The sequence below is a fragment of the Culex pipiens genome, chromosome 3, assembly GCF_016801865.2.
Source record: "Culex pipiens pallens isolate TS chromosome 3, TS_CPP_V2, whole genome shotgun sequence".
In the NCBI taxonomy this organism is placed as follows: Eukaryota; Metazoa; Arthropoda; class Insecta; order Diptera; family Culicidae; genus Culex; species Culex pipiens.
In genome coordinates, this window is record NC_068939.1 from 46181696 (window position 1) to 46207945 (window position 26250).

The 26250-nt window shown below is 33.5% G+C and overlaps 1 protein-coding gene across 2 annotated transcripts in view; it reads right to left on the minus strand.

Annotated features, from left to right (window-relative positions):
* The window catches only part of LOC120421528 (uncharacterized), a 133256-nt gene extending 109812 nt beyond the window's left edge, over positions 1-23444 (minus strand). Inside the window, exon 1 of one of the 2 annotated variants that reach the window (XM_052709247.1) lies at positions 22643-23444. The gene's annotated coding sequence lies outside the window, so the exon portion shown is untranslated. Of the gene's footprint in view, positions 1-21672 lie in introns of both variants that reach the window. The other variant, XM_039584747.2, reaches the window with a different exon arrangement.
* Positions 23445-26250: the final 2806 nt, after the last annotated feature.

The following is a 26250-nucleotide window of genomic DNA, read 5'->3' on the forward strand; positions in this document are numbered from 1 at the left end:
CAAATTCAAGAAATTTAAGAAATTCAAGATATTCAAGATATTCAAGAAATTCAAGAAATTCAAAAAAATTCAAGAAATTCAAGAAATTCAAGAAATTCAAGAAATTCAAGAAATTCAAGAAATTCAAGAAATTCAAGAAATTCAAGAAATTCAAGAAATTCCAGAAATTCAAGAAATTCAAAAAATATAAAAAACTCAAGGAATTTAAGAAATTCAAGAAATTCAAGAAATTCAAGAAATTTAAGAAATTCAAGAAATTCAAGAGTTCAAGAAATTCAAGAAATTCAAGAAATTCAAGAAATTCAAGAAATTCAAGAAATTCAAGAAATTCAAGAAATTCAAGAAATTCAAGAAATTCAAGAAATTCAAGAATTCAAGAATTCAAGAAATTCAAGAAATTCAAGAAATTCAAGAAATTTAAGAAATTCAAGAAATTTAAGAAATTCAAGAAATTCAAGAAATTCAAGAAATTCAAGAAATTCAAGAAATTTAAGAAATTCAAGAAATTCAAGAAATTCAAGAAATTCAAGAAATTCAAGAAATTCAAGAAATTCAAGAAATTCAAGAAATTTAAGAAATTCAAGAAATTCAAGAATTCAAGAATTCAAGAATTCAAGAAATTCAAGAAATTCAAGAAATTCAAGAAATTTAAGAAATTCAAGAAATTTAAGAAATTCAAGAAATTCAAGAAATTCAAGAAATTCAAGAAATTCAAGGAATTCAAGAAATTCAAGAAATTTACGAAATTCAAGAAATTCAAGAAATTCAAGAAATTCAAGAAATTCAAGAAATTCAAGAAATTCAAGAAATTCAAGAAATTCAAGAAATTCAAGAAATTCAAGAAATTCAAGAAATTCAAGAAATTCAAGAAATTCAAGAAATTCAAGAAATTCAAGAAATTCAAGAAATTCAAGAAATTCAAGGAATTCAAGAAATATAAGAAATTCAAGAAATTTAAGAAATTCAAGAAATTCAAGAAATTCAAGAAATTCAAGAAATTTAAGAAATTAAAGAAATTCAAGAAATTCAAGAAATTCAGGAAATTCAAGAAATTCAAGAAATTTAAGAAATTTAAGAAATTCATGAAATTCAATAAATTCGAGAAACTCAAGAAATTCAAGAAATTCAAGAAATTCAAGAAATTCAAGAAATTCAAGAAATTCAAGAAATTCAAGAAATTCAAGAAATTCAAGAAATTCAAGAAATTTAAGAAATTCAAGAAATTGAAGAAATTCAACAAATTTAAGAAATTCAAGAAATTCAAGAAATTTAAGAAATTCAAGAAATTCAAGAAATTCAAGAAATTTAATAAATTTAAGAAATTCAAGAAATTCAAGAAATTCAAGAAATTCAAGAAATTCAAGAAATTCAAAAAATTCAAGAAGTTCAAGAAATTCAAGAATTTCAAGAATTTCAAGAATTTCAAGAATTTCAAGAATTTCAAGAAATTCAAGAAATTCAAGAAATAAAAAAAAATCAAGAAATTCAAGAAATTCAAGACATTTATGAAATTTAAGAAATTTAAGAAATTCAAGAAATTCAAGAAATTTAAGAAATTCAAGAAATTTAAGAAAATCAAGAAAATCAAGAAATTCAAGAAATTCAAGAAATTCAAGAAATTCAAGAAATTCAAGAAATTCAAGAAATTCATGAAATTCAAGAAATTCAAGAAATTCAAGAAATTCAAGAAATTCAAGAAATTCATAAAATTCAAGAAATTCAAGAAATTCAAGAAATTCAAGAAATTCAAGAAATTCAAGAAATTCAAGAAATTTAAGAAATTTAAGAAATTCAAGAAATTTAAGAAATTCAAGAAATTCAAGAAATTCAAGAATTTCAAGAAATTCAAGAAATTCAAGAAATTTAAGAAATTCAAGAAATTCAAGAAATTTAAGAAATTCAAGAAATTTAAGAAATTTCAGAATTTCAAGGCATTTGAGAAATTCAAAAAATAAAGAAATTTTGAGAAATTCAACCAATTCAACAAATTCAACAAATTCAACAAATTCAAAAAAAATTAACAAGTTCAATAAATTCAACAAATTACAAAAAAAAAAAAACAAAAAATCCAAGCAAACCCAGAAATTCAAGAAATTCAAGAAATTTAAAAATTTCAAGATATACAGGAAATTATAAAAAAATCAATAAATTTAAGGAATGCAAGAAATAAAAAAAAGAGTTGATAAAATTTTAAAATTTAAAGAAAAAAAAAGTAGAAAATCTTAAAATTAACGAAAATTAGGTAATTCAAAAATTTCAAATTTGATAAATTCAGAAATTTAAAAAAAAAATACCAAAAAATACGAATTCATGAAATTAAAACAATTGAAATTCCAGGTCCATTAAATTTGACTTTTTGAATCTTTAAAAAATTAAAACATCATGGAAATAACGTTCATTTTCTTTCAGTGCTTTTTACTGGTTTTTGCTAATAAACATGAACATTGTCATTTAGACAGATTTGGATAGCTTTATGTAAAATCATTAGTCATATTGGTTATGTGTAACGTAAACATCTGCACTTTTTTTCAAAATCAGTATCAGTAAAAATCCTTCTTACATCTGTCAGTAAAATAATCAAAACAAAGCATTGTCTGTTTTTCAATTTGTTTTTCTTAGCCTCAACACTCACGGCTGCCAATACAAATTCAAAAATATTTCCACATTAACCCGATACTAAACTAGTTCCGCATGGTTCTGAATTCCAAACAGACCGAGTTTCCCCCTCGTTTGGCTAGAATGTTTGTGCTCGACAAAGAAAACATCTGCAAAACTTGTTTCGCAAGCTCTGAGCATACACGGTGACGATACAGAATGGACAGCAAAATTCGACGACGTGTTTGAAATACAGGAATAAGAATCAACCATAAATGAAGTTGTTCTGAAATGTCGAAAGATACCTCTTCCTACGAGAAGGCGACTTCAGGAACACCCGTCCAGGTTCTGGTTCAGATCGCCAAGGTCATCAATCTGGACAATTTGCGCACCCAATTCGATTACTAGAGCGGTTTTTGGGATTAAGTTGCAAACAACTCCACCCACGTGCAACACGTGGCCCAAGGTGTGCAGCCCTGTGTCCTGTGCGTCCTGACCGACACGATTGTTAGCCAAACAAATGAGCAATCAATCATCGTCGTCGTCGTCACAGGTCGTTCCGGGCCGTCGTCGCGGCGGCTTCCTCCCACCGGTGCTGTTCAACGCGAGTTTTTCGCCGAGGGCACGTGTTTCACCGCATGATCCGCGGTAGCGCCGTCGCAGGCTGGTCGTCGTCGACACCGGGGATGATGTATTGGTACCACACTACCCCTGGTAGGGTTTGTGTGTTGATAGTGGGAGGTTTGTACCGAATATCGCTTTACGTCAATAGGTTCAGTTAAATACAATTTTTCATAATTTTCAGAAAAAAACCTTTTGAGAGAAAAAGCTTAGAAGGTTATTTTAATCAAATTTTTCAATATCTGACTTATATAATGTTCACCAAGTAACACCACATTTCCATTAACCTTTACCCGCCATGCGGATCTACGAATAAAATAAGGCTTCAATTTCGCCCACTTCCCTCCAAGGTGGAAACACCAAAAGCACCACGAAAATTGTGTCGAATTCGCGAAGTGAGAAAACGAATATCTGTTTCAGCCCCACCTGAGCCAAAGATGAATGAGATTTCCCGGAAAATCCACCCCGAAATCAATCAGCCCACGATTGGCAAAAGATTCCGAGCTCTGGTTCAGGTTGAACGAGAATAATTCAATTACGATTTTTTCCCCTAGCAATTGTGACGTAATTCGAGGAAACCAAATGGCGTATCGGGGCATTGAAAAAGTGTCAATCTGATGCATAAATATCACGTCCACAGGGAACGATTCCGGTGGAGTTTAAGGTTACACAAATAGCTTTTGCAAATGTGGCAATCGAAATCGATCGAATCCGGTTTCTGGTTCTACCAAGAACCGCTTACTCACCCGCCAAGAAGCTATACTGCAACCTTGAACGTGCTCACGAATTGGGTGCTAAATATCCAGCGAAGAGGACAAGCGTTTACGCAAGTAACTAATTGGTGATTATAGCTTGACGATATGGAGTCCGTACTGAATTTCGATTAAGTGCTGACCACCAGGCCCGTAGACAGGGGGGGGGCTACCGGGCTGCAGCCCCCCCCGAAATTTTTCCAATTTTTTTTTTAAATTGTACTACCTTAAAAAAATCTCAAATCAATGATTGTGTGTTCTCTTCCCAGAAATAATTTGTAAGATAGAGAATCAAGAATTGATTGATCAAACTAAGTAATTTGCCTGTCCAATATTTAAAAATTGAGCTGCAGATTTTAACATTGTTCCATTCAGTAACATCTCATTTATCTTGTACTTTTAGCATTACATTGGTTAGGATGGTCCAAATCTGGGCTTACTTGGGGCTATCCCCTGAAATCAAAGATTTACGCATCACTAGCCTAAGGTCCAAAATTTGAGCTTTTTCTGACCACTGACCACCAAGTTTGGGCAAAATCGTCAAATTGTATGGAGAAAAGCAACTGTTTCAGTTTTTGACCAATCAATGGAAGGCGCGAAAACTATCCAGTTCTTACCAATTTTTAGAACTAATATCTTCTTTAAATTTGGAAAAACTTTCCCGAAGACACCTTATTTTTTTGGGTTTTTTTGCTAAAAAGTACCTTCGAAAATAGCAATTTCCGAGCGGACTGCTCTAAGGGGCTACATAGAAATAATTACCGTCATCTGGGGCGAATCGGGACTACAGTCTGAATAGGGACAGCAAAAATCCTTAGATCTTGTTGTCTTATTTTTGATTGTAAAGCTTAAGTATGACCCCTGAAGAACCATAAAATAATTTAGAATTTTTGGATTCAATGTGACGGCCGAAATGGAGGTCAAGAAATATTTCTGGTGTTTTTTTTAAAGGTCCAATAAACCAAATTTCCAGTGTTTGCTTTTTGGGTGCTTTTGAAACCGTCAGGGGTATTAAAAAACACCCAAAAAGCAAAAACTGAAAATTTGGTGTATTGGACCTTTAAAAAAACACCAGATTTGTTCATATTTAACTAAAATGTGGTTGCAGATGCCGAATTTGATGTTAAAAACAAGCAAATAAAACATGCCGACTTCATTTGTTCCTGATTCGATTATCCGAAGTCCTTCGAACTTCGGATAATCGAAACTTTGGATAATCGAGGCTTCGGCTAGTCGAATTTGGACTGTAAAATTAATAGCCCTCCTTTATTTGCATTAAAACCTTTAAACAGTTAACAAATGTTTTTTTTCTACATTTTTCAAAATTTATCATAATTTCTCAAAAATATTTAGATTTTGTTTTCAAAAACGAAAGCATTGAATATGAAAAACATTTGAGTGAATTTCGACTATTATCAGAAATACAATTCTAATTTTATCGTTTTGGTTTTAAGAATATGGTTAGTTACATATCTGAGACCTTAGAGAAAAATGTTTGAGAAATATCTGTGTGTATTTTTTTATTACTTTTTCGTAAACCTTTTTTCCGAAACCACTCGTCCAAAATGCTTTCTTTTGGTCACATTTTTTAGTTTCCACCGTGGCCAATCTCCAATTTTTATTAAATATATCAAAAATCGGAATATCAACTAAGTGAATCCTTATTATCAACTAATTTTTAACTTTGTGCATGAGCTTGCGATTTTTAAAGGAAGAAATAAAATGATAATAATATTCAAAACGTTAAAAAAATTTAAGCTTGGATTCAAAAACTCTGAAATTAAATTAATTAAACATCATTTTCAAATTGTATAATTTCTGATCAATAATTCATTTTGAACTATTTAATTTCTATTTTTTGGATTTTTCGGATTAGAATTTGCATTTTGAAAATTTAAAAATTTCTTTATTATTTTTTTTTATTTTTTATTTCTGAATATCAATTGTAAATATTTTCCAAAGTTTATGTTGCCACATTTTTAAAATGGACCAAAAAACAGAGAGCAAATACAATATTTTTAAAATAAATAGCTTCACAATTTTAATGGAAATGACTTATTTCGATTAAGTCTTTTTAGGACCAGCGACCAGGTCGGTTCGGAAAACAAATATGAAATGTTTTTCCTGCTTTGATAATCATATACGACATGTTTGGGCTCGTTTAAAAATATTTATAATTTTTGTAACATGTCGCGGAACCGTGGAAAGTTTTTTTTCACGAAAAAAGCATTTCGCCATCAGCTAGATATTTTGAAAACTAATGATGCAAAACAACTGTACTGATTTAAAGTGTGTTTTGAAACACTTTTAAAAAAATAAAACCATAGCTTATAGTTTTGATTTTTAACCCTCTCGACTTTGGTCAGAGTTTAGTGACATAAACTTCAGAATAATATTCGCAACGGCTAATTAAAGATTTAAAAATTTTACACTTTCAAATTACTAAATTTTCATAATTTTTGATTTCAAATTTTTTGGTATAAGACAAAAATAATAAAAACATAAAAAATTTAAGATAACAATTCAACAGAATAATATCAAAAAATCTGAAATTCCAAAAATTAAAAAATCTAAAACTGAAAAAATAATAAAATAATTAAAACTTAAGAAATCGTAAACTAAAAAAAAATATCAGTTTAAAATTAAGTTATTCAAAATCCAATAAATTATGTTTTTTCAATCTTAATTTTTGGATGCTTTAAATATTTTTATGTTTTAATTCTAGTATTCCTAAATTTATTTATTTTTACCAGAAAATTAAGTGAATATTGTAATGGCTTTTCCCTTATTTCAGCATTTTAAGATCCAGCGTTTTGACAGTCAGCTTCATGAGGCAATTCTTCAATATTATTTAAGCGAATACATTATTTTCAAACTATATTTTCAGTCGCATTCAAATAAACAAATCAAAATCTCATCAACACATATTGCACCCGAAGAAATATCAAACGACGCTTTTTGTTTCTGTTCCTTTTCAGCTGCGTACCGCTTAAGAGAAGTCTTTTTGTAAACCTTTTCTTGACCGTTTCTTGAATTTTTTTTATGGAGTTTTAAGAGTCTCCGTACTACAGGACATTTTTTAAAAATTTCGTTTGAATGTAAAGTATAGTTCTTGTAGCAAAATTCAGACTAAGATTTGATTTACAGGAAAAATCTAATTTATTTAAGAATTCTTACATAAAGTATTTTTTACTTTTAAAACAAAAATTTAAGATAATAATTACACATGATAATTTCAAAAAAATCTAAAATTCCAAAAATGAAAAAAAAAATCAAAAACTTAAAAAATTATAAAATAATTACAACTAAAAAAATCCTTAAATTATAAAAAAACATTTTTTATCATTTTTAAATAAAGATATTCAAAAAATAATTTTCAATCATTTCAATAAATTTTGTTTTAATAATCTTAATTTTTTGATGCTTCGAATAATGGTATGTTTGAATTCTAGTGCAGACTAAGATTAGATTTACAGGATAAAACTAATCGATTTATGAATTCTTACATAAAGTTTTCTTTATTTTTAATTTAGCAAGGTTTCGTAAATATAAAATTTCTAAACCATAAAATGTGCAGGATTTTATTCCCATAGTCAAGATATTGCTTGAACAAACATCGATTTTAATAAATGGTTACAATCCTAAATTATTCAACATGATTAGATCCCAGAAACACAAAAAAAAGGATTTCATTTGTGTGTTTTTGTTTTAGAAGCACCACAGCCAATTTACATTATTTTTCCCCTTTATCTTGAAAAATCATATTGGTTATCAAAACTTATTTTAAAAATTAATATAGTTTTGACAGTTATTTCAAAATAAATAAATACGTGAATTGAAGATTTAAATTTGTTAATCGTGTTACAATTTACAATTTTTATCGTATATTTTATTTTATTTCAAGAAGATGTGTCTCAGGAACTAATAGATCAATCTCCAATGGTTCTGAGTCTTTACACGATAAGAACAATACAAGTTTTGCTTGATGTTGCTGTTATATTATTTTCATTGAAATACTTGTTAAACAGTTTGTACACTATTTTCAATAAATTGGATAATGTTAATTTTTGTGTTTTAACGAAATATGCATATTATCGATAAAAAATGAATGATTTCTATGAATTCATAGACTTTTAAATATTTTGACTCTGGATATCTTAAATAATGTCTTTTTGATACTCTTTGGTTTAAATTTAACCGTTTATTCGATCAGAAAATTTTATTTTTAATTTAATATATTTTTTTAATTTCGAAGATAAGCAGCACTGCAACGATAGATTGAAATTTTATTTAAAAATTATCTTTAGAATTAAGATCTGATTAAATTTTTTTGTCATGTTTTCAAATTTTATTTTTGCTCAAATTCTGGACCAATTTTTCAGAGTACAATGAGGAATGAATTTGAAAATGGCTTTTAGTCGGAATATTAAAGTTAAACATGTATCGTTTTAATGTTTGATGCAATCGAGGAAAATTCTAACGGTTACATATGCATTTTAAAAATGGTTACATATGAATTATTAACAACTCTTCCAGTGAATATTTTGGCGTTAAAATTTAATTTAATACATTTTATCTATATTTTTGAACACATTAAAATTAAACACAGGCACTGATTTTTTTTTTCTTCAAATCTGTTTATTAACAGATATCCATTATAGGCCTATAGGGTCGTCCAATTACGATGGAGACACTTCAGAAGCTGAAATTTCAACGATTTAATTTTTTTGTATTTCATTAAAATTACAATTAAAATAAAACATTGTTTATGTTTGTTTATACAATTTTAAGAAAAACAAATATTTCAGTTATGAGTTTTATGTTGTGCTAGAAAAAATGAAAAATGTCAGATAAACCATCACAATTATCACACAGCTGAAAAAGAAAATCCAGACGGTTTAAAATTTAATAGGTCAAATTTACCAGTTTGTTCGTGGGTTTTTCTCTCAGTATAAAATACAGAAAACATAATACTTATGGTTAGATAAATCGATATTTCTTTAAATTTTTTCTTTAAATTTAGCGACGTTTATCACGAAATTGGATTACAACTAAACAATTCAAGAAAATGTAAAAAAAAAAACACTTTCTCTACTCCTTTAATACAAACTAGCTGTTAAAATAAAGAAAAAAAAAATGACGAAGGAGTTTCTTCAATAAAGACATTGAAAACTTAATATGAAAATCTTTGAAAACTTTTTTGCATACATTACATTACAATTTTACAATTCATCTCAATAATTATACCACAAACCAAGTGATGGTATAAATGATTTTGCTGATTTTTATACTCCTTGAATTTTTGCACCCAAGCCCCCCCCGAACAAAAATCCTGGCTACGGCCCTGCTGACCACTCTTAGTTTATCGTATTACTATTTGAAGAACACTTTGTAATCACTCAAAGCATTTAAACAAAAACAGGAAAAAGCAACCCTGCTAGGTGATTCGCTCGTTCTCCACTAAATTATTCTGAAGCCTCCGGCTTCTTAGTGCTCGTGCCAAATGAGTTTGGCAACGTGCTCAGAATGCAGAATACCGGGGCAAACTTTAGTGGCACTTCCAAGAATCTAAAACTCACACAAACGAAATGTGCTGTATTGATTTTACGGCGTGATCTCACCTCTTTGTCACTATTTCGTCAAGGTTGTGCAGTCGGGAGCAGTTTCATTCGTTAAGTTTCTGGGGATTATCCGGATGGGGGAAACCTCCTTTGTGTGCTGCTCTTAATCAATGCAGGTCAAGGTATTACTAATCTTATTAGGGTTTCCTTTTGACTTTAACTACACATTACTCAGTCGTTGCCTCACATTTTTGTCAGTTTTCCAATAAGGTGTTGCCACCAACTGAACATTGGTGAGGATTTTCTAATAATCCTGAGATTATTTTTTGCCAAAATTAGGTTGCCTTTGAGAATTTTCGGAAAAGTCAATCCAATAATGTAAAAATTAATTTGAGAAAAAGTCATTTTCATCCAAATTCACTAAAGTACAGACCTAAAAAGACAGTGTTGCCAAATTTAAAAAAATGATACCCCCCGGAAAAAATGTCTATCACCAATTTAGTCAGGAAGTCACTTTAATACAAATTTTCATCGTCAATCGTTAATCGTTGATCTTGAAAGACTAAAAATTCCACTTAAGTGTTAATATTGCAGCCAGTGTTGCCAGAAAATCAAACTTAATGACTCAGCAAAAATGTCCTTTTAATACCTGTCACATCAGAAGCAAAAAGTTCAAAGTAATTTTTGTCTACCAATTTTCGACTTTGAAAAGTTATACAAATTTTATTTAAATATCAATAATTCAAGGCAGCGTTGCCAGATCATCCAAATTTACGATTCATCGGAATGGTTATCCAATTGCCAATTCAATGCGAAAGTTTTTTTGATCAAACTATCAGCAATCGGCCATGAAAGCATTCTGAATGGTTCTTAACGGTACACATCAAGCAGATCTTTTGCACCAAGATTTTTGTTACAGACATTTTAGTATCTTCACAACTACGGAAACTATCGAAACAATTTTGATTCAAACCCTAAAGTACTGTTTACAAAACGTTTTTACAACAATGCATGTTTATTTTTACAATGAGATTGTTGCAGGGTTAGGCCCGTAAGTTTGACATTTTTTAAATAAGAAGACAACAACTTCTTAGGTTGCTGTGTACCCTTTAAAGCTCATAACCATTGTTAAATTTATTTCAAGCTTTTCAAATTTACAGCATTTTAAGCAGTTTGTGATGATTTTGTTTTCAAGATCATTATAATTAGGTCTTGAAAATGGAAAGTTAAAAAACTGTCGAATTTTTTTTTTCAAAAATATTTTTTTGACAAAAAATTAAATTTTTAACCAAAATGTTCTCTTGAGAATATTTGATAATTGATTTATTTATACACATTTATAAGATTTGTTTGTATTGCAAAATTCTTTTTTTTTATTTTGAAAAAGCAAATATCTGAGAAAATCTTTACATTTTTTTTAAATATTTCTAGTGCTACCCCACCCCATCTTTCAATCGACGCTTTCTTGGAATCTATTGATCCGATATTAAACATAAAAAATGATAAATCCCGTTGAAAAAATATTTTCTGAATTTTAAAATCACGACTAACATTTCAAAAAGGTGAAACAATAAGTTTCAAGTCCTTTTAAATTTCAAATTTTAGTTTTGAATCAAATAATTTTTTTTAAGTCATGCGTTTTTTAAGCCAAATTTCAAAAATTGTAACTAAGCAGAAAAAAAACATCCGTCATATCAGGGGCTGGTGATATTGATAACAAAACCAAACCAAACATAGCCAATTTTGAAATAGCACATACTTAATTTTTTGATGCCATATTTATAGTTCTACTTGGTGTTGTTTTTGTAGTCCAGTATTATACCTCTTCTGAGATCGGATATACAATTTATTGTAATTTGGTATTACGTAATCTTGCATTACATCTTCCTATCAAATTTGTCAATTCAATTATGTAATTCTGAATTACAAAAAAATAGTGGTGTAAATGTGTAATTTGTTATTACTTGTCCAGAAATTTTTAACATTGATATTTTTCTGCGCAATAATTTATCACGCTCGACTTGTTGAACAATTTTGATGATTATAATTTTTAATAAGCTTCTATTTTTTTTCGATGTACAATATGAAACCAACCATCCAATTTAACGACCCCCAGGTCTTTAGTGTTTTCTATTGCAAGTTTCTGCTCGAATGATGTTTTACCTACATTTATGTGCAGATACATAAAAAATACCAATTCATTATTGTTAGACAATTTGACCGTTGCCCGGTACAATCAAAAATATCTTGGAACGTAAATTTCCACACTGTGCTCCAAGGCTACGCCAATACAGTCTCGGATGAATTGGGTACTAAAGCCTTATGTCAATTTTTATGTACAACGGTAAAAAACACGATTAAAAACTATTTATGATCACCTTTTTTCATTTTAATGCAAATTTTTTTTTGACAAGGCAACATTTTTTCGATGGATCAACTATGGTCCCTTTGGAACGAGCTGTCAAGTAGGAGCTTTTCTGTCAAGAAGGACCGCGAGGTTAATTTTTCAAAATTGATTTAAAAATCCATTTTAAACTCTTTGTGGTCGTACAAAGGGTCATTGTACTCAGAAAAATAAGCTTTATCGCTGTAAACAATAATATCAGCAATCTAAGCTTATTTTAGGACCCAATTGGGAAGGAATATTTGTTTTTTCACCAGTAGCAAAAAGGCGAGGAACCTACGCATAAATTAAACGTCGCTGTCAACATTTTGACAAAATTCTTCAACAAGTTGTTCAGAATAGAATTTTATGGAAATAATCAATGATTGGCAACTAGGACTTCCATGATTGTACCACAAAATTATATAAATATTGAAACACATTTGATTTAGACCAAAAATTCATACAGTGGCTTCAAGAAGGCAACATCGGGCACATGCTGATTGATTTTGGTGCAGAAATTCGTCAAATTGACTTCAGTACAAAGCATTTTAAAGTGAGGATTAATTTTCTTTGAAATTAATCCGTGGCTTCACCTTAAAAGTGAACAGATTGTTTTGATGGTTTGGAAAGGGTGATGTAAAAATTTCAAAAATAAAAAACATGAAAAAAAATGGGTAACAAGAGCACATTTAGCTCACTCACATTCAATAAAATGCGTTTTAAGAAGACAAAATTCGAAACCATGCAGCTTCTCAACCCGATCACCAATCCACCGCGAGCCTCGCTGTCTTTTTACATGCAATGTCAATTTACTCTGTGCATGCAGTTTGGCGTCTTGTCAGACTGCATCCCTCAGTGATTACAAACCTTGCTGGTGTCTCTCTTGGCAAGCATCAATTCATATTCAAATTCACAACCTGCAAACACACCACACTTTATACCAGCAGCTGCAGTTCACTGCTTTTTAATATCTTCATTGTTTACACGTATGGGTGGAGGGGGATGGGGTGTAGTAGGTTCTGTAAGATGACAGACGACGTCATCGTCACCGTGGCGCTCTCTTCCTGACTTAACCTCCCTCTCATCATCTTACGTACGTACGCTAATGATGTTCCAAAGAGGGGGTGCTTCTCGTGTGTGTGCGTACTTGTAACGAGAGTTGTACCTCTCCGTAGTTCCTCCCAATGTCAACACATCGCGCCGCTGTCTCGTAATGATAACCAAACGCAATCTGGCAGCGTTCTGAAAGATGGCGTGGTAGGGTAGATGGTCGATTGTTGGTTTGTTGCCAGAGCTTGCCAAACCGTCATCGGTTACTTTACCTTAGCCTGAAGTACCCTGTTCTGACAGCGTTTCAGGACACTGAGAATTAACGGTATCAGGAGTAGTGTTTTATTAAACATACAGAATTAATGTTCACGATGCCATGAATAAAAGTTCACGACAGCTGTAGATTTTTTTCCGTTCAATAGTTCACAGTAGTTCCGGTGGCAACCAGCAGGTCGCTGACATTGCCGAGGTATGATAATTTTCCGTACACCTCGTGTTGTCCCGGTAATGAAGGCGGAACGACGTCCAACGTGCGTACGGCGACGACAAACTTCGTCACACATACCTACGTGCGCCCAGTTCTGTTTGACTTTGACAAATAGTTTAAATTCATAGCCTGGCGTCACACACAAACACGCACGTGTACAGTGTGGCGTCCTTGGCAAATGCTGCTGCTAACGAATGCAACCTTCCAGCCGGAAATCGATATTTGTTTTGGGGCTAAATTGGACTACCCTATGTGCAATGAGCTGCAATTTGGGGCGATGTGTCGACTAACATGATTTTTGGAAGCATTGCAGGATTCGTTTGAGGTAGTCCATCTATAGTCGCAAAACATGAAAAGTTGTTTTGTACAGATTTTGAGACACTCAAGATGATAGGACCGAGCCACGTAGCCTAGTGGTAATGCTTAGTAAAGGGAAGGTAGTGTATCGTCACAAACTGGACCTTATCACGACACCTTAGGAAGGCGACCTATGGAATGTTAACATTAACCTTAACATGTTGACATTAGTTGAGCAAAAAACTGCCACTGAATCCGCTTTGTAAATGCCGGCCCCGATACTCTTCACGGGTGTTCCCCTCAGGAACTGGGAAAGATTTACTTTACAAGATAATAGGTTAATTAAGGTTCATTCTAAAAAAAAAATTTCCATGCAAAAAAACTATACAAAAATATGTCTTAATAACGGGAATCGATCCTGAAACCAAGAAAAGACGAGTTTTAAGAAGTTCAATTAAATTTAGCTGATCACAATTTTGTGTTGTTGTTCGTTAATCTGTAATTCGAGAGCATTATGCACTCGGTGTTACACTCAATCTTCTCAATCCTAATCGTGACAATTTCACTCTCGGGCGTCATTATTTGAGTCCAAAAAAAGGTATCAGCAGAATCTGAATGTAAACAACTAATTTCACATGACTCAAACCACTTACATGGCGTAAGCTCGCAACACTCATCTCTCCAAGTTGCAATAGTTCAAGTGGAATCGATTACGGACGTTACAGACTCCACGTGTTGGCGCGACTTCCAGTTGTGTCGTACACACAATTGACTCACAATCTCTGCGAGCGCTCTGACTCCGACTCCAAAGTCCGTTCTGTTTATATTACGTTGACCTCAACCTCGCCCTAATGGCAGCGGGGGTAGTGGTTCCGTAATGAGTTCTGCGTTTGTGTATACACACACACAAGATAGTGTAGAAGGTACTAAAAGAATTGCCCTGCATCCACGACGTTTTGCTGTCATCAATCACGGAAAGTTTCCCTCATAGGGCACAAAAAGTGTGGCCGACGACGGCCTCCCCGTAATGGGTCAGAAAATCTGCGGTACCCGCCTCCCTCCTATACAATCGACCCGGCGATCTTTTGTCTGGGGTGGACCGGCAGCGTCATCTTCGTCCGATTTGAGCGTAATGCGTATCGGCTTGTTTGTTTTTGCTAATCATCATCTGCTTGGTGAGATTGAATTGATGTGGCGGCCTAGTAGATTCTGACGGGGAGATAGACGTGATTTTGCAAAACTGAGAAGCCAAGTGACCGAGTTCTGTTTTAATCTGGAAGGATTTTCATCAAAAAAATTAGATTACCAAATAGCTTAGTATGTATTATGGTCCTGAAAAGAATACAGCTTGCTCAACTGGAACTGGAATTTTTCAGTTAAAATTCAACTTGAAAGGGCCATGTTTTGAAAACGGTGCAAAATCTGTAAAATACATTTCGATTGCAAAATTAATTTTCCATTACACACTTAAGTCAAAAAAGTTTCTAAGTAAAATTTAATTTTTTCCCAAAAATCAAATTCAATCATAAAAAAATTATAACAAGGCGGTAAATTTATTGTTTATACTTTTATATGGCTCAAAAGTTGAGGTTTTTTGTCTTGTTTGTTATTGAAAAAAATCTAAAAATAAAAAAGTTATGGATTTCGGAAAACTAAAATTTTGTAAAAAAAAGTTAATAAAAAATATCAGCACAAATTTGTTTTTCTTGTACCGATAATTTTCTGAATAGTCCTCATCAATACCTACAACTTTGTCGAACACACAAAATCGATCAGAAAAAATCCTTCAATAGTTTCAGATTTTTTCAAATGTATGCACCTTTTTATAGAAACAGCTGCCAAAATTGTATGGAGCCTTGCATGGGTGAACCACTGGCACAAATTGGCTTTTTTGGTCATAGAGGAGGCCCCCAAAAGAAATACAATAAATAAAAATGGGATGTGCAACAAAATGTCGAATGCCAAAAGGTCGAAAGACATCAGTCGAATGGACAAAAGGTCGAATGTGAAGAAATCAAACAAATAATAATAAATATAAACTTCTGAAATATTCTTTAAAATAATACTATCTTACAAAAAAACCTGATTTTTTTCTGAGAGTTTATCCATCCATTAGTAATATTTTTTTTTTCAAATAAACAGAAAAACTTCCGAACCATTTTTTTAGAAATGTTCCAATTTTAACAAAAGTATTAGTTTTTGTAATAATATTTTGTAGTAATATTTCATGTTTTTCAATCCTTTCAAACATGAGCAGCTTAAAAAAAAAGGCGAATTCTCAAAAAAATAAAAAATATTCCAAAAACAACCTATTCTTGATTGCCGTAATATTTTTGTGAGTTTTTCCATTTTTTTAAACATGAGCATTTCTTTAGTAAAAAATCGACCTCAGATTTTTTTAAAAGTTTTTTCAACAACCTTTTCTTGATTGTCGTAATGTTTTTTTGTGATTTTTTCCATTGTTTAGTTCGAATTCTGAAATATTTGTTAAGAATTTATTTATTTTATTTTTAAAAACAACCTGTTCTTGTTTGTCATATAATTTTTGTGAGTTTTTCCATTCCGTCACAAATGAGCAGTTCTTTGAAATAAAAGTTCGACATCTAAAATATTTTATCGGTTTATTTTTATCTAAAAAAACAAACTATTCTTGATTTTCATAATATTTTTGTGAGTTTTATCCATTTCTTCAAACATGAGCAGATATTTTCAAAACATCGACTTCTAAATCATTTTTTATTTTTTTTTAAAACGACCTTTTCTTGACTGTCGTAATGTTTTTGTAACTTTTTTCCATTCTTTAACATACCTGAAATGTTTTTTAAGTTTTTATCTTATTTTTAAAAACAGCCTTTTCTTATTTGTCATAATATTTTTGTGAGTTTTTTTACTCTTTCAAACAAGAGCAGTTTGTTGAAAAAAAAAAAAGTTTGACTGCAAACAATTTTTTTTTATTCTTAAAAAACAACCTTTTCTTGATTGTCATAATATTTTTGTGAGTTTATCCATTCTTTCTAACATGAGCCGTTCTTTTTTTCTATAATACTTTTTAAGTTTTTTTTTTTAATTAAAAAACAAAATTTCGACCCCTAACAATGAGGTTAATTTCGACCCCTAAAATATTTTTTTTAAGTTTAAAAAAAGCTATTCTTGACTGTCGTAATGGTTTTGTGAATGTTTTCATTCTTCAAATATTCGTGGTTCTATTTAAAAATACTACTTCTGAAATATTTTGTAATTTTTTATTTTACCTATTAAAAAAATGGTTGCAATATTTCAGTAACTTTTCCCTTCTTCAAATATAAACAGTTCCAAAAAATTAAAGTCTTGCTTCTTAAATAATAATGCAAGTTTTCTATCCTTTTTCAATCTATCCTTCATGATCAAATTAGATCCTTAGAAATATCTGACTTCAAAAATAAAGCTGTGTGTATAAAAAAAAATGATCTTATTTATTTATATTTTAAAAAATAACATAAATTTTTAAGACACATGTGGACAATAAGATAATGACAATGAGGTTAAGTTGGAATTTCAAATCCCTGAGTTTAAGACAAAATAAAAGAATAGAAAATCACAGTTTTTTTTTATAATATTAAGTGATATTTAAAAATATCGATATTATCAGAGACATCGTCATTCGAAAAATTGATGCTTATTAGGTGGGCATTTATATTTTATTATTATTTTTGATTGAGCCTGCAAAGTTCTTGGATATAAAATGGCACTGCTCCGTAGTATTTAGAGCAATCTATTTTGGAATAAACGATCGATTGTTCATCAGAAATTTTGCCATAATGGCTGCTCGTTAGTAACCTATTCATAATTTTAAAAGCGAAAACATCAAGCTCTATTTGTTGTACAGGTTTGTATTCTATTCAAATAAGGTCCAACTTGGACGGCCCACGCACATAAAATCCGGTTATGAACCCTTAGGTCAAAAAGGTGTCAGTTTTATTGTTGTTTCGAAACTTTTTTCAAGGTTGAAGCCAAATCCAACCTAATCTAGAAGCTATTTATCATAGGTGCTGTCATCATGACAGATAGAGTTCGTTGTGCCATCAGAATTAAGTTCTTCTCCCCCTTTTTCTCACAATCATGCCCTATAATGTAAAGAGAAAATCGCTGGAAAGAGAGAAAAAAGGGGCTTACCAATGTCATATTTTTAGCTCACATGACCCACTTTTCGAGCCAAATCACAAGAATTGCAGGTCGTTTATCTTGTCTCATGGGGGGGACCACCTCTGGGCGCGGTGGTCATCGAGCCGAGACTTCAATCAGCAGAAGCCACCGGGGACCGGCTTTCGATAGAAGAGCGGATAGCAGACTGATAAATGAGAGGGGGAATTGTGGAAGATCGATTTTGTGACATATCTGTTTGCATTAATTTTAGTTTTTCTTTAAGAATAAAAATAATCTACAAAGAAAACTGAATTATAAAAAAAATAGATAAATAATATTCAAACTTAAATTCCACAAAATCAACCAACTGCTGTATACATTGACAGTTAAACTCCCACGCTCATCGCAAGGATGTCCCAAAAACAGAAAACACCGGCTTCTTTTTCGAGCAGAGAGGACAGCTACATGAAGCCAGTGCAGTGTTTGAACCTGACAACTTTGGCAACACTTGGCAGCCGTTGGCATCGTTTGGCTTTGATGTTATCTGTGTTTTATTATTATTATTTGGCCATTTACCGGCTGCACAATTCCGCCCCAGCCTATTGATTGCTGCTAAAGATAAACTGGGTCATGCGAAATATGTTTGCCACGGTGTGATGTTTTCAGTTGAAGGTATTCATTTTGTGTTATGTTTTTTTCATAAAATTTCTGTAATAACGTTCAAACTTGTTTAATTTGCTGAGCCCTTTTTGCCTTATCTACTTCAAGCTTTATCTTGTTTTAATCCAATTAATTTTGAGAAATCCTTTAGTTTTAGTCTAAATTCAACGCAATCAATAACTCCAAATCCCCACAGCATTGTGTCTCCTCACCGTGAACAACTCAACCGGCAATACCGACGCCGGCTCAGCCCGGCTTCAACTGCAACAAGCAATCATGATCGGGCCAGCTCAAGTTCAAAACACTCGAGCAGCTTCTGGTTCAAACTGGTCATCATCAGCGGTGGAAACAATTATCAGCAACGACCGGCCAACTCGACCAAACCTGAGAAGGGGGCATTTGTGACCAGTGCACCGTGCAAATCGGGACGGCCCGATGCAGCAAAGTAGATTTTCTAGTTCGATACGGCTAATGTGTGGCGTGCCAACACTTTGAAAGGGATATTGTGACGGGAGTGGCAGTTGCACTAAATTTGAAAAAATATACCTAAAAAACTTTTGAAAATGGTTCTGTATTATTTGATCACTTCAAATAAATCTGCCAACTCAAAGCAAAAAATATATAAATAAATCAATTTCACGACCTCCTTTTTTGTCAAATTTGACCTAAACATTGAGTAACCATCAGCAGCTGCGTTTTAAATAACCCAGCTTCCAAATCGATCTGTCATACCAAATTCATTCATTGTTGGCAACGAAACCACATGCGCGTTCACAAACACATTCATCGCGAACTAGCCACCGTTCAAAACAAATTCCACACGAGGGAAAGAAAACATGCATCAACTTTCACTTTTTATTCACTTTTACCTTAAGAAAAGTGAAGAAAAGTAGTGATTTAATTTAATTTGAGCAAAATTACAAAATTATTCAATTAAATTGAAAATGTCATAATTTGGTTAAAAAAAAACAAGAAAAAATACACAAAGCATGTAAACCACAAAAAAACTGTATAACTTTAAAACAAAGTCAAGACAAGTTGAAGTCCCTAAGGTAGATGCAAACATGTTTTGCTTCGGTCGTAACTGAGCAGCAAAATAAATCTCATTGCCATCTGATGTGTCTGTGGAGCGGTTGTGTACGAGCGAACGAATTCGCGGTGATTGAAAGCTTTGTTTGTGTATTTTATGAACTGACAAAAGTTTTACGGTTGTGACGCGTTTTTTCCTTAAACAAGTTTAGTGTGTGAATAAAATATTGAAGTTTTAAAGACGATTTTGTCCAAAAATTTGGCATTGATCGTCGAAATCATCAAAATTAATTACATAGGCTAAAATTCTTCCAGAATTCTTCCTAAATTCGTAACTTCAACCTTAAAAAGTAACGTGAATTTTTCCTAGGTAGTCTTGACCTGTCTTGACTATAAGCAGTGTTGCTAAATCTTAACTGTTTAAATCGAATCACAAATCAAATGATATACAACGAAGTAGGTTAAAACAGGTCCAGAAGTTACTTTCATCAACTTTCCAAATCCGATCTCTAAAAGTTTTGCAATTTTAACAAAAGTTCTCATAACATAAGGCAAGGTTGCCAGATTATAAAGGTTTTTATCTGATCACAAAGGTTTGTTGCTGTACGGGTGCAAGACAATGCAAAATATTCTTCCATCAATCGGTTATTCAGTGTTGAAAAATTGCATAATTACACTTTATTATTGATAAGAACCTAGGTTGGCAGATTTTCAAAGTTGTTTCATCAAAAAGCTTAACATAAAAATTCTTGAAATAATTTCTTAAAAATCCTTTATATGAAAGTTTTGGTGAGATCATTCAGTTTGATGTTGTTTTTAAAACTTTATTTCGTGTTAAACTGCAAAAAATGGAAAATCTGTCTGAACTTGACGGAGGGTTTAACCTTAGCCCACAAATTTAAATTCACCTAACATTACGAAAATGTAATCAACGATCATACAATAAAACTGAACCTAATGACATTCCATAACGTGTCACCGAAATGCGACAATTTGGCTGTAGCAATTCGAAAATTGAACCGCGCGTGATAAACGCAACTTGGCCAGGGTCGTAAACTGCAAATGTCGCGTCAACGTGTTTGAAATTATTACACTCGAAGGTTGACCGACCGATCGACGGGGGAGGTCTTTGGTCCCGTTTAAGGTATCAGGTTTATAGGGGAAGGGGGCATCCAGGAATCACGTAAGAACTGTCAGTTTATAGTATTATTTTACTTTAAGGAAAAAAAACAATAAAAATTAATCAAAAACATGCCGAATAAATGCATAGAAATTTATTTTTTTCATGGTTTATGGATAACCCCTAAATCACCTGTCAGGTTGAGGCAAGGGTTGTTGTGCGCATTCCATAACTGGAATATTCATAGGATGTGCAGCAGGATCATAAAATTAAAAGGGGACAAGTGCCGTAAATTTGCTCTGCGATTCATTGCTGTTTATGGTCGTTAAATCAATATCGGAGCAATTGAAATTATAATTAAAGGCTTACAAATGAAAAAAAAATAATTGAACAGGTCAAACTCTTTTTTTTTGTGTTAGTGGACAGAATAATCGCCACTAATTTGATAAATTATTGAATTTTCAAGAATGAATAAAATATGTTTTTATAATATGTTTTTATGCATGCTTCTCATCAACTCATACAACTTTGTCGAAGACACCAAATCGATAAAAAAACACTTTTTCCAGATAATGATTTAGAAATATCTTGATATCATTTTTGTATCGACTGCTGCCAAAATTGTATGACGTTTCAGTGCGAGCTTTGCCGGAGAATGACAGGTTTGAGCCTGTGAGACCTCCGATGAATTTTAGAAATCTGAAAGAAAACAGACATTGTCTTATAGAATTGGATGTTTAATGATAGTCGACGATCCGTCTACTTTTCCATAATTTTGCTGCCGGCCAGCGGACGGAAAGAGGCATTTAACATTCAAACGCATGAAACCTGCCTTAAGCCTCATCAACATCAAACTTACGCAAACTCTTGCGAAAAAATTCATCAAGTTGATCCAGATGTCAGTCCTGTCTGACATCGAAGTATGAATGTAAACAGGGGCAAAAGTGACAGTCGCAACATTCTGCGATTTGCCATTGTAGATCAGGCTTTACCTTTTCTCAAACGTTGAATTTCACAGCCTGCTGCAACGTATCGTTAAGCTGCATCCACAGTATTCACCAACTTCACCGCGGTGTCGTCCCGCTCTGTCGAGTGACACTTCCCACCCGTAAATTACTTCATTCCCAGGGTGACATTTAACCTTGCGCTTCCCCTTCTCCGCTTGCGGCAAATTTATATTCTTTTATTTCGTTAACAACGCCGACCTTAAGAACTCTTTATTCTTATTTTTTGAACTCGATGTTTTTTTTTTCTTTCTCACTTCCTCTGCTCGATACGCTCATTCACACAATTTTTGCGGTTGTTTTTCTCATTTTGCTTCTTCTTGCACTCGCCTTTTCGCCTTTCACTTTTGCGCGTCTCTTCCTCGCGCTTTATTTTTAAAACAGATTTTTCATTATTTTGTTTCTTTCAACCAGCGGTTTTGAACATCTTTTCGTGAATTTACTGATAGAAATCTAAAATCTGACAGCTCACGCAGATGTCACCCTAGAAGGCGCCTCACTAGCAAAAACACAACGCACCACAACCGAAAACCTGTTAGGCCGGGCCAAGAAGTGTGGACCACCACCAGCAGAGTGCGACACGGCTACCGAGCGATAGTGACTGCGATTAAAAGAGCCACCTCGACGACGACAACGAGTAGGCCGCGACGGAATTCTCTTCTACCAGCTGCTCAGAAATCGATAATACGACATGTGCGCTCGCTCTCTCAGCTATGAGCGGTGAGCGAGCGAGCGATGAGCAATCACTCACGCGCACTAGCACGACGACGATTCTTCGTGAGCCATCTTCCTTGCTGAATTTGCTTCCTCGTTCCGTGACATACCTTCGCTCGCCACACTTCGTGCGGAGAGGTGAGTGTAACTGTGTACGTCAACAGCTCGCGGCGACGGCGACGACGAATACAAATTTATTTTATTTGCTGTTATCTTTTTGCCTTCGACTGACGGCGATGTTTACCTTTAGCTCGACACCTTTATCGCCGTATTTACCAATACCGATTTACACGGACTGTGCATTAACCTTTACGCCTATGTATGTTTGCAGCTGTCCCGCACTCTTCTCTTTGTGCCTCTTCGCTAATCCCTTTCAACGCTTTTGTTTTTCTTTCATTTACCAATACGTCGGTTGGCACACCTCCGCAGACACTTCCTCAATCATTCGCGCCGAGATTTTTTTTTAATGAGGTGGTGCCCCGTGCGCAATCTCACAAACACATTCCCGCACAACCCGTGCACCAACACTGCCAGTAGAGCCCCAACTTTGCGCTGCACACGAGCGAGCTACCCAAAACAATACAATATTGTTGCTCGCGAGCAGTCTACGAAGGCTCCCCCTAACTCAATGCGTGATATAATCAAAGTAAACACTGGCAAATTTCGTCACTTGCTGACACGTTTCACCTTAACGCGCGACGTAATGCGTGTCACCTTAACGACGACGAAGCTTTTTCACGAAGCTTTCGCCCCAAAACAAAAACATTGGCCCTTTTTTTGCAGTGCTCTCGGCCTGGTGAAGAGGTGGTGTGGAACCGCGCGGAACAAATGACGACAAACCGGGAGTAGGCGTCTCGACGCGGTCAACGATCGTACTCGACTGAATGGATACACGACGGATGAGAGAGAGGCGAGCGAGAAGAAGATGATGCTGACGAACGGCCCCACTACACTGTGCGAAAGCTTTTGCGAGATGAATGGAAGCTCTCGCGCTCTCTTGCGTGAGAGGGAAATAGAGAGAGCGCTGCTTGAGAGTGATTTTGCTACGTGAGCTGTTCTTATTGAAGTCGGCATGGTTTTACATGTTACATGTTTTTTGATTATTTTTTATTTCTCTCGTTTTTTTCCGAAAGCATTTTTTTTAATATTTGTGTGGTGTTTTATTTTCTTGAAATAAAAATTAATACATTTGCACTGCAGAAATATGAGTACACGATTATACCAGATTCTAAGTAAATATGTTTACGTGCAGATATGTGATATGCAGATATTGTCCCACCCGTGTGGATCAATCGGACCGCGCACTGGATATGCACTGCAGAAATATGAGTACACGATTATACCAGATTCTAAGTAAATATGTTTACGTGCAGATATGTGATATGCAGATATTGTCCCACCCGTGTGGATCAATCGGACCGCGCACTGGACTCACAATCCAGAGGTCGACGGTTCGAATCCCGCGGCGGGTGCTCTAAAATTCTTTGTGTCGCTCCGTGCCATACTTTCATACACTTAGGAGCCCAGGGCGGCGAAGTCCTTGTAGATAAAAAGGAAAACACTAGTGGTTGGTACTAGCAATGGTGGCCGACAGCTATAAAGTCAACTTCTTTTTTTTCGCAGATATGTCTAAGTAGTCGAATTTATAATTTTATTTATCTAGTGATTTTATAGCCTTCCTCAGAAAGCTATACAAATACAAATCCAGAGTTTTTTTTAAAGATACTATAAGTAATTGTGTTTCACATGTTTATAGGACCTATTCAAAAAGAAAACTCTAGAAATAAACTTTTTGCTGATTTGCCAAATAAACCACCCTCTCTCTCATGAGAGAGAGCCCTAAAGCTCTCTACATTTTGAGAGTAACTGTTTTGTTTTCATAACAGCAATGTTTACGTTTTTTCGCAGGCGGCCCCACACAACTGTGAATGAATAGAGATCTCCACGGTTTCTCTCACGCACACCATGATTCTGTGTTAGTATTTGTATTTAAAGTATTGTTTTGGTTTTGATCGATTGTGATTGGCTGAATTCCATGCAGCTGATTTTGTTTACACTATTTTTACGCAGACATAGGCAAATCGAGTAGACAAATCGCCTGTAAAAACCAGCTGTTTACCACTTGCTCCTGGTATAACGAAGGCACAGCTGATTTTGACAGACGAATCATTCTACTCGATTTGCCTATGTCTGCGTGTAAATTTTGTTACAAACTAACACCCTCTCGCGCGTGGATATCTCTATGGGTGATGTTTTTCAATGTGCTGCTTCTGTGTATGGAAAAGTGTTGCCAACTGGGGGGGAAGTATACAGAACGGGGAGCTTTTGGGGCTCGTGGTTCGCAAGCTCTCCACCAGGTGGCAGCTACGGAAAGTGGTTCGAAATGCAAGTAGTAGATTTTTTATTGAACGAAACTTGTACAATAAAGTGTAAACTATTTTAAAAACTTTACATTTTTTTTTTCATTTTTAATTGTTTTATTGTTCATTTGCATTCTTTGGTAATGTTATTCAAAATAATTTTTTTATTCAATTCTAGCAGTTTCAGGCTTTAAACATTTTGTTTATATTTGTTGAGATCACAATTTGGAAAAAGATCTACAAAACAAAAAAAAATACGAATTCAATAAAAAAAATGTGTGGGCCTTCTTTAGGCTTGAAATTTCAAATTTTGTTTTGTTCTGCAATTTTCTTTTAATAGAAACGATATAATTATGTTTGGCTATATTTGATATTTTGTCCTATTTTTTTTGTCAGTATAACAGAAAGTTCTGTTCTGCTATTGTTTTTAGAATCCAGCCAAAATTAAATTGCTTTTGTTCGGCTAAAATTCCCCCGCCTACAAAAATAGTGTACCATTTTCGGAAAATGAAACCACTTTCATAAAAGCTTTGTTAAATGTACCATTGTTTGGTGTTCGCTTTCCATACGTTCTAATACTATGTCGTCGTCCTTTTCATCATTGGCACACGTATCAAAACGGAATGTGATGTGGGAGTGGGGAGAACGTCGCCGCATTCACTTTCAATGCGATGCTTTATGTGGAAAACGTGGAAACCCCAGCCATTCTTCGGGAGGAATTCCACCTGTAGTTATTGTAGTCCTAGTCCCGAGAGTCAAGGTACGGCATGCAATGGTGGCACGGAATAAAATGTTTCTTAATAGTTTTGTAGTTGAAATCCCAAGCGATCCTAGTTTTGCAATTTTACCAAAATCATGAAGTTGTAAAATATTGTCCACAAAGTAATTTACAACAAAGTTTGACTAATTTTACAATTCCGTTGTTGCAGGATTGGGTCCGTAAGTTTGACAATTTTTGAATAAGAAGACAACAACTTCCATCGTTGCTGTGCACCCTTAAAGCAAATTTAACAATTCTTAAAGCTTTTCACTGTTCAGCTAATGTCGCACGGGAAGTACTCCTTAATGACAATGGTTCCCGGTAATAATAACACTATCCACCACAAGAAAATGCGAAAACCCTTCTGTGGGTGCGGAGAATCATGATTGAAATAATGATGATGATGGTGATGATAGCTTGATATATGTGGTGGAACGTTAGAAGTGGGCTGTGTGTCATATCAGGACCTACATTTCAAAAACCCAGAAGACGATTCGCGGAAAGATAGACCGCATCCGATACTACTACTGAAACAGAGCACTACCCGGATAAAAAATTACCATTTGATTACCATATTGGATCATACAATGACACTTTGAGAAATGGTAACTATTTGTGAAATCGTTTTTTCAATTTCCCAAAATTAAAATTTAACTATATTAAACTATTTGTGAACTGTTTGATTTAAGGTTACTTTTTGCCAAATAGTCCTTAAACCATTTATTTACCATA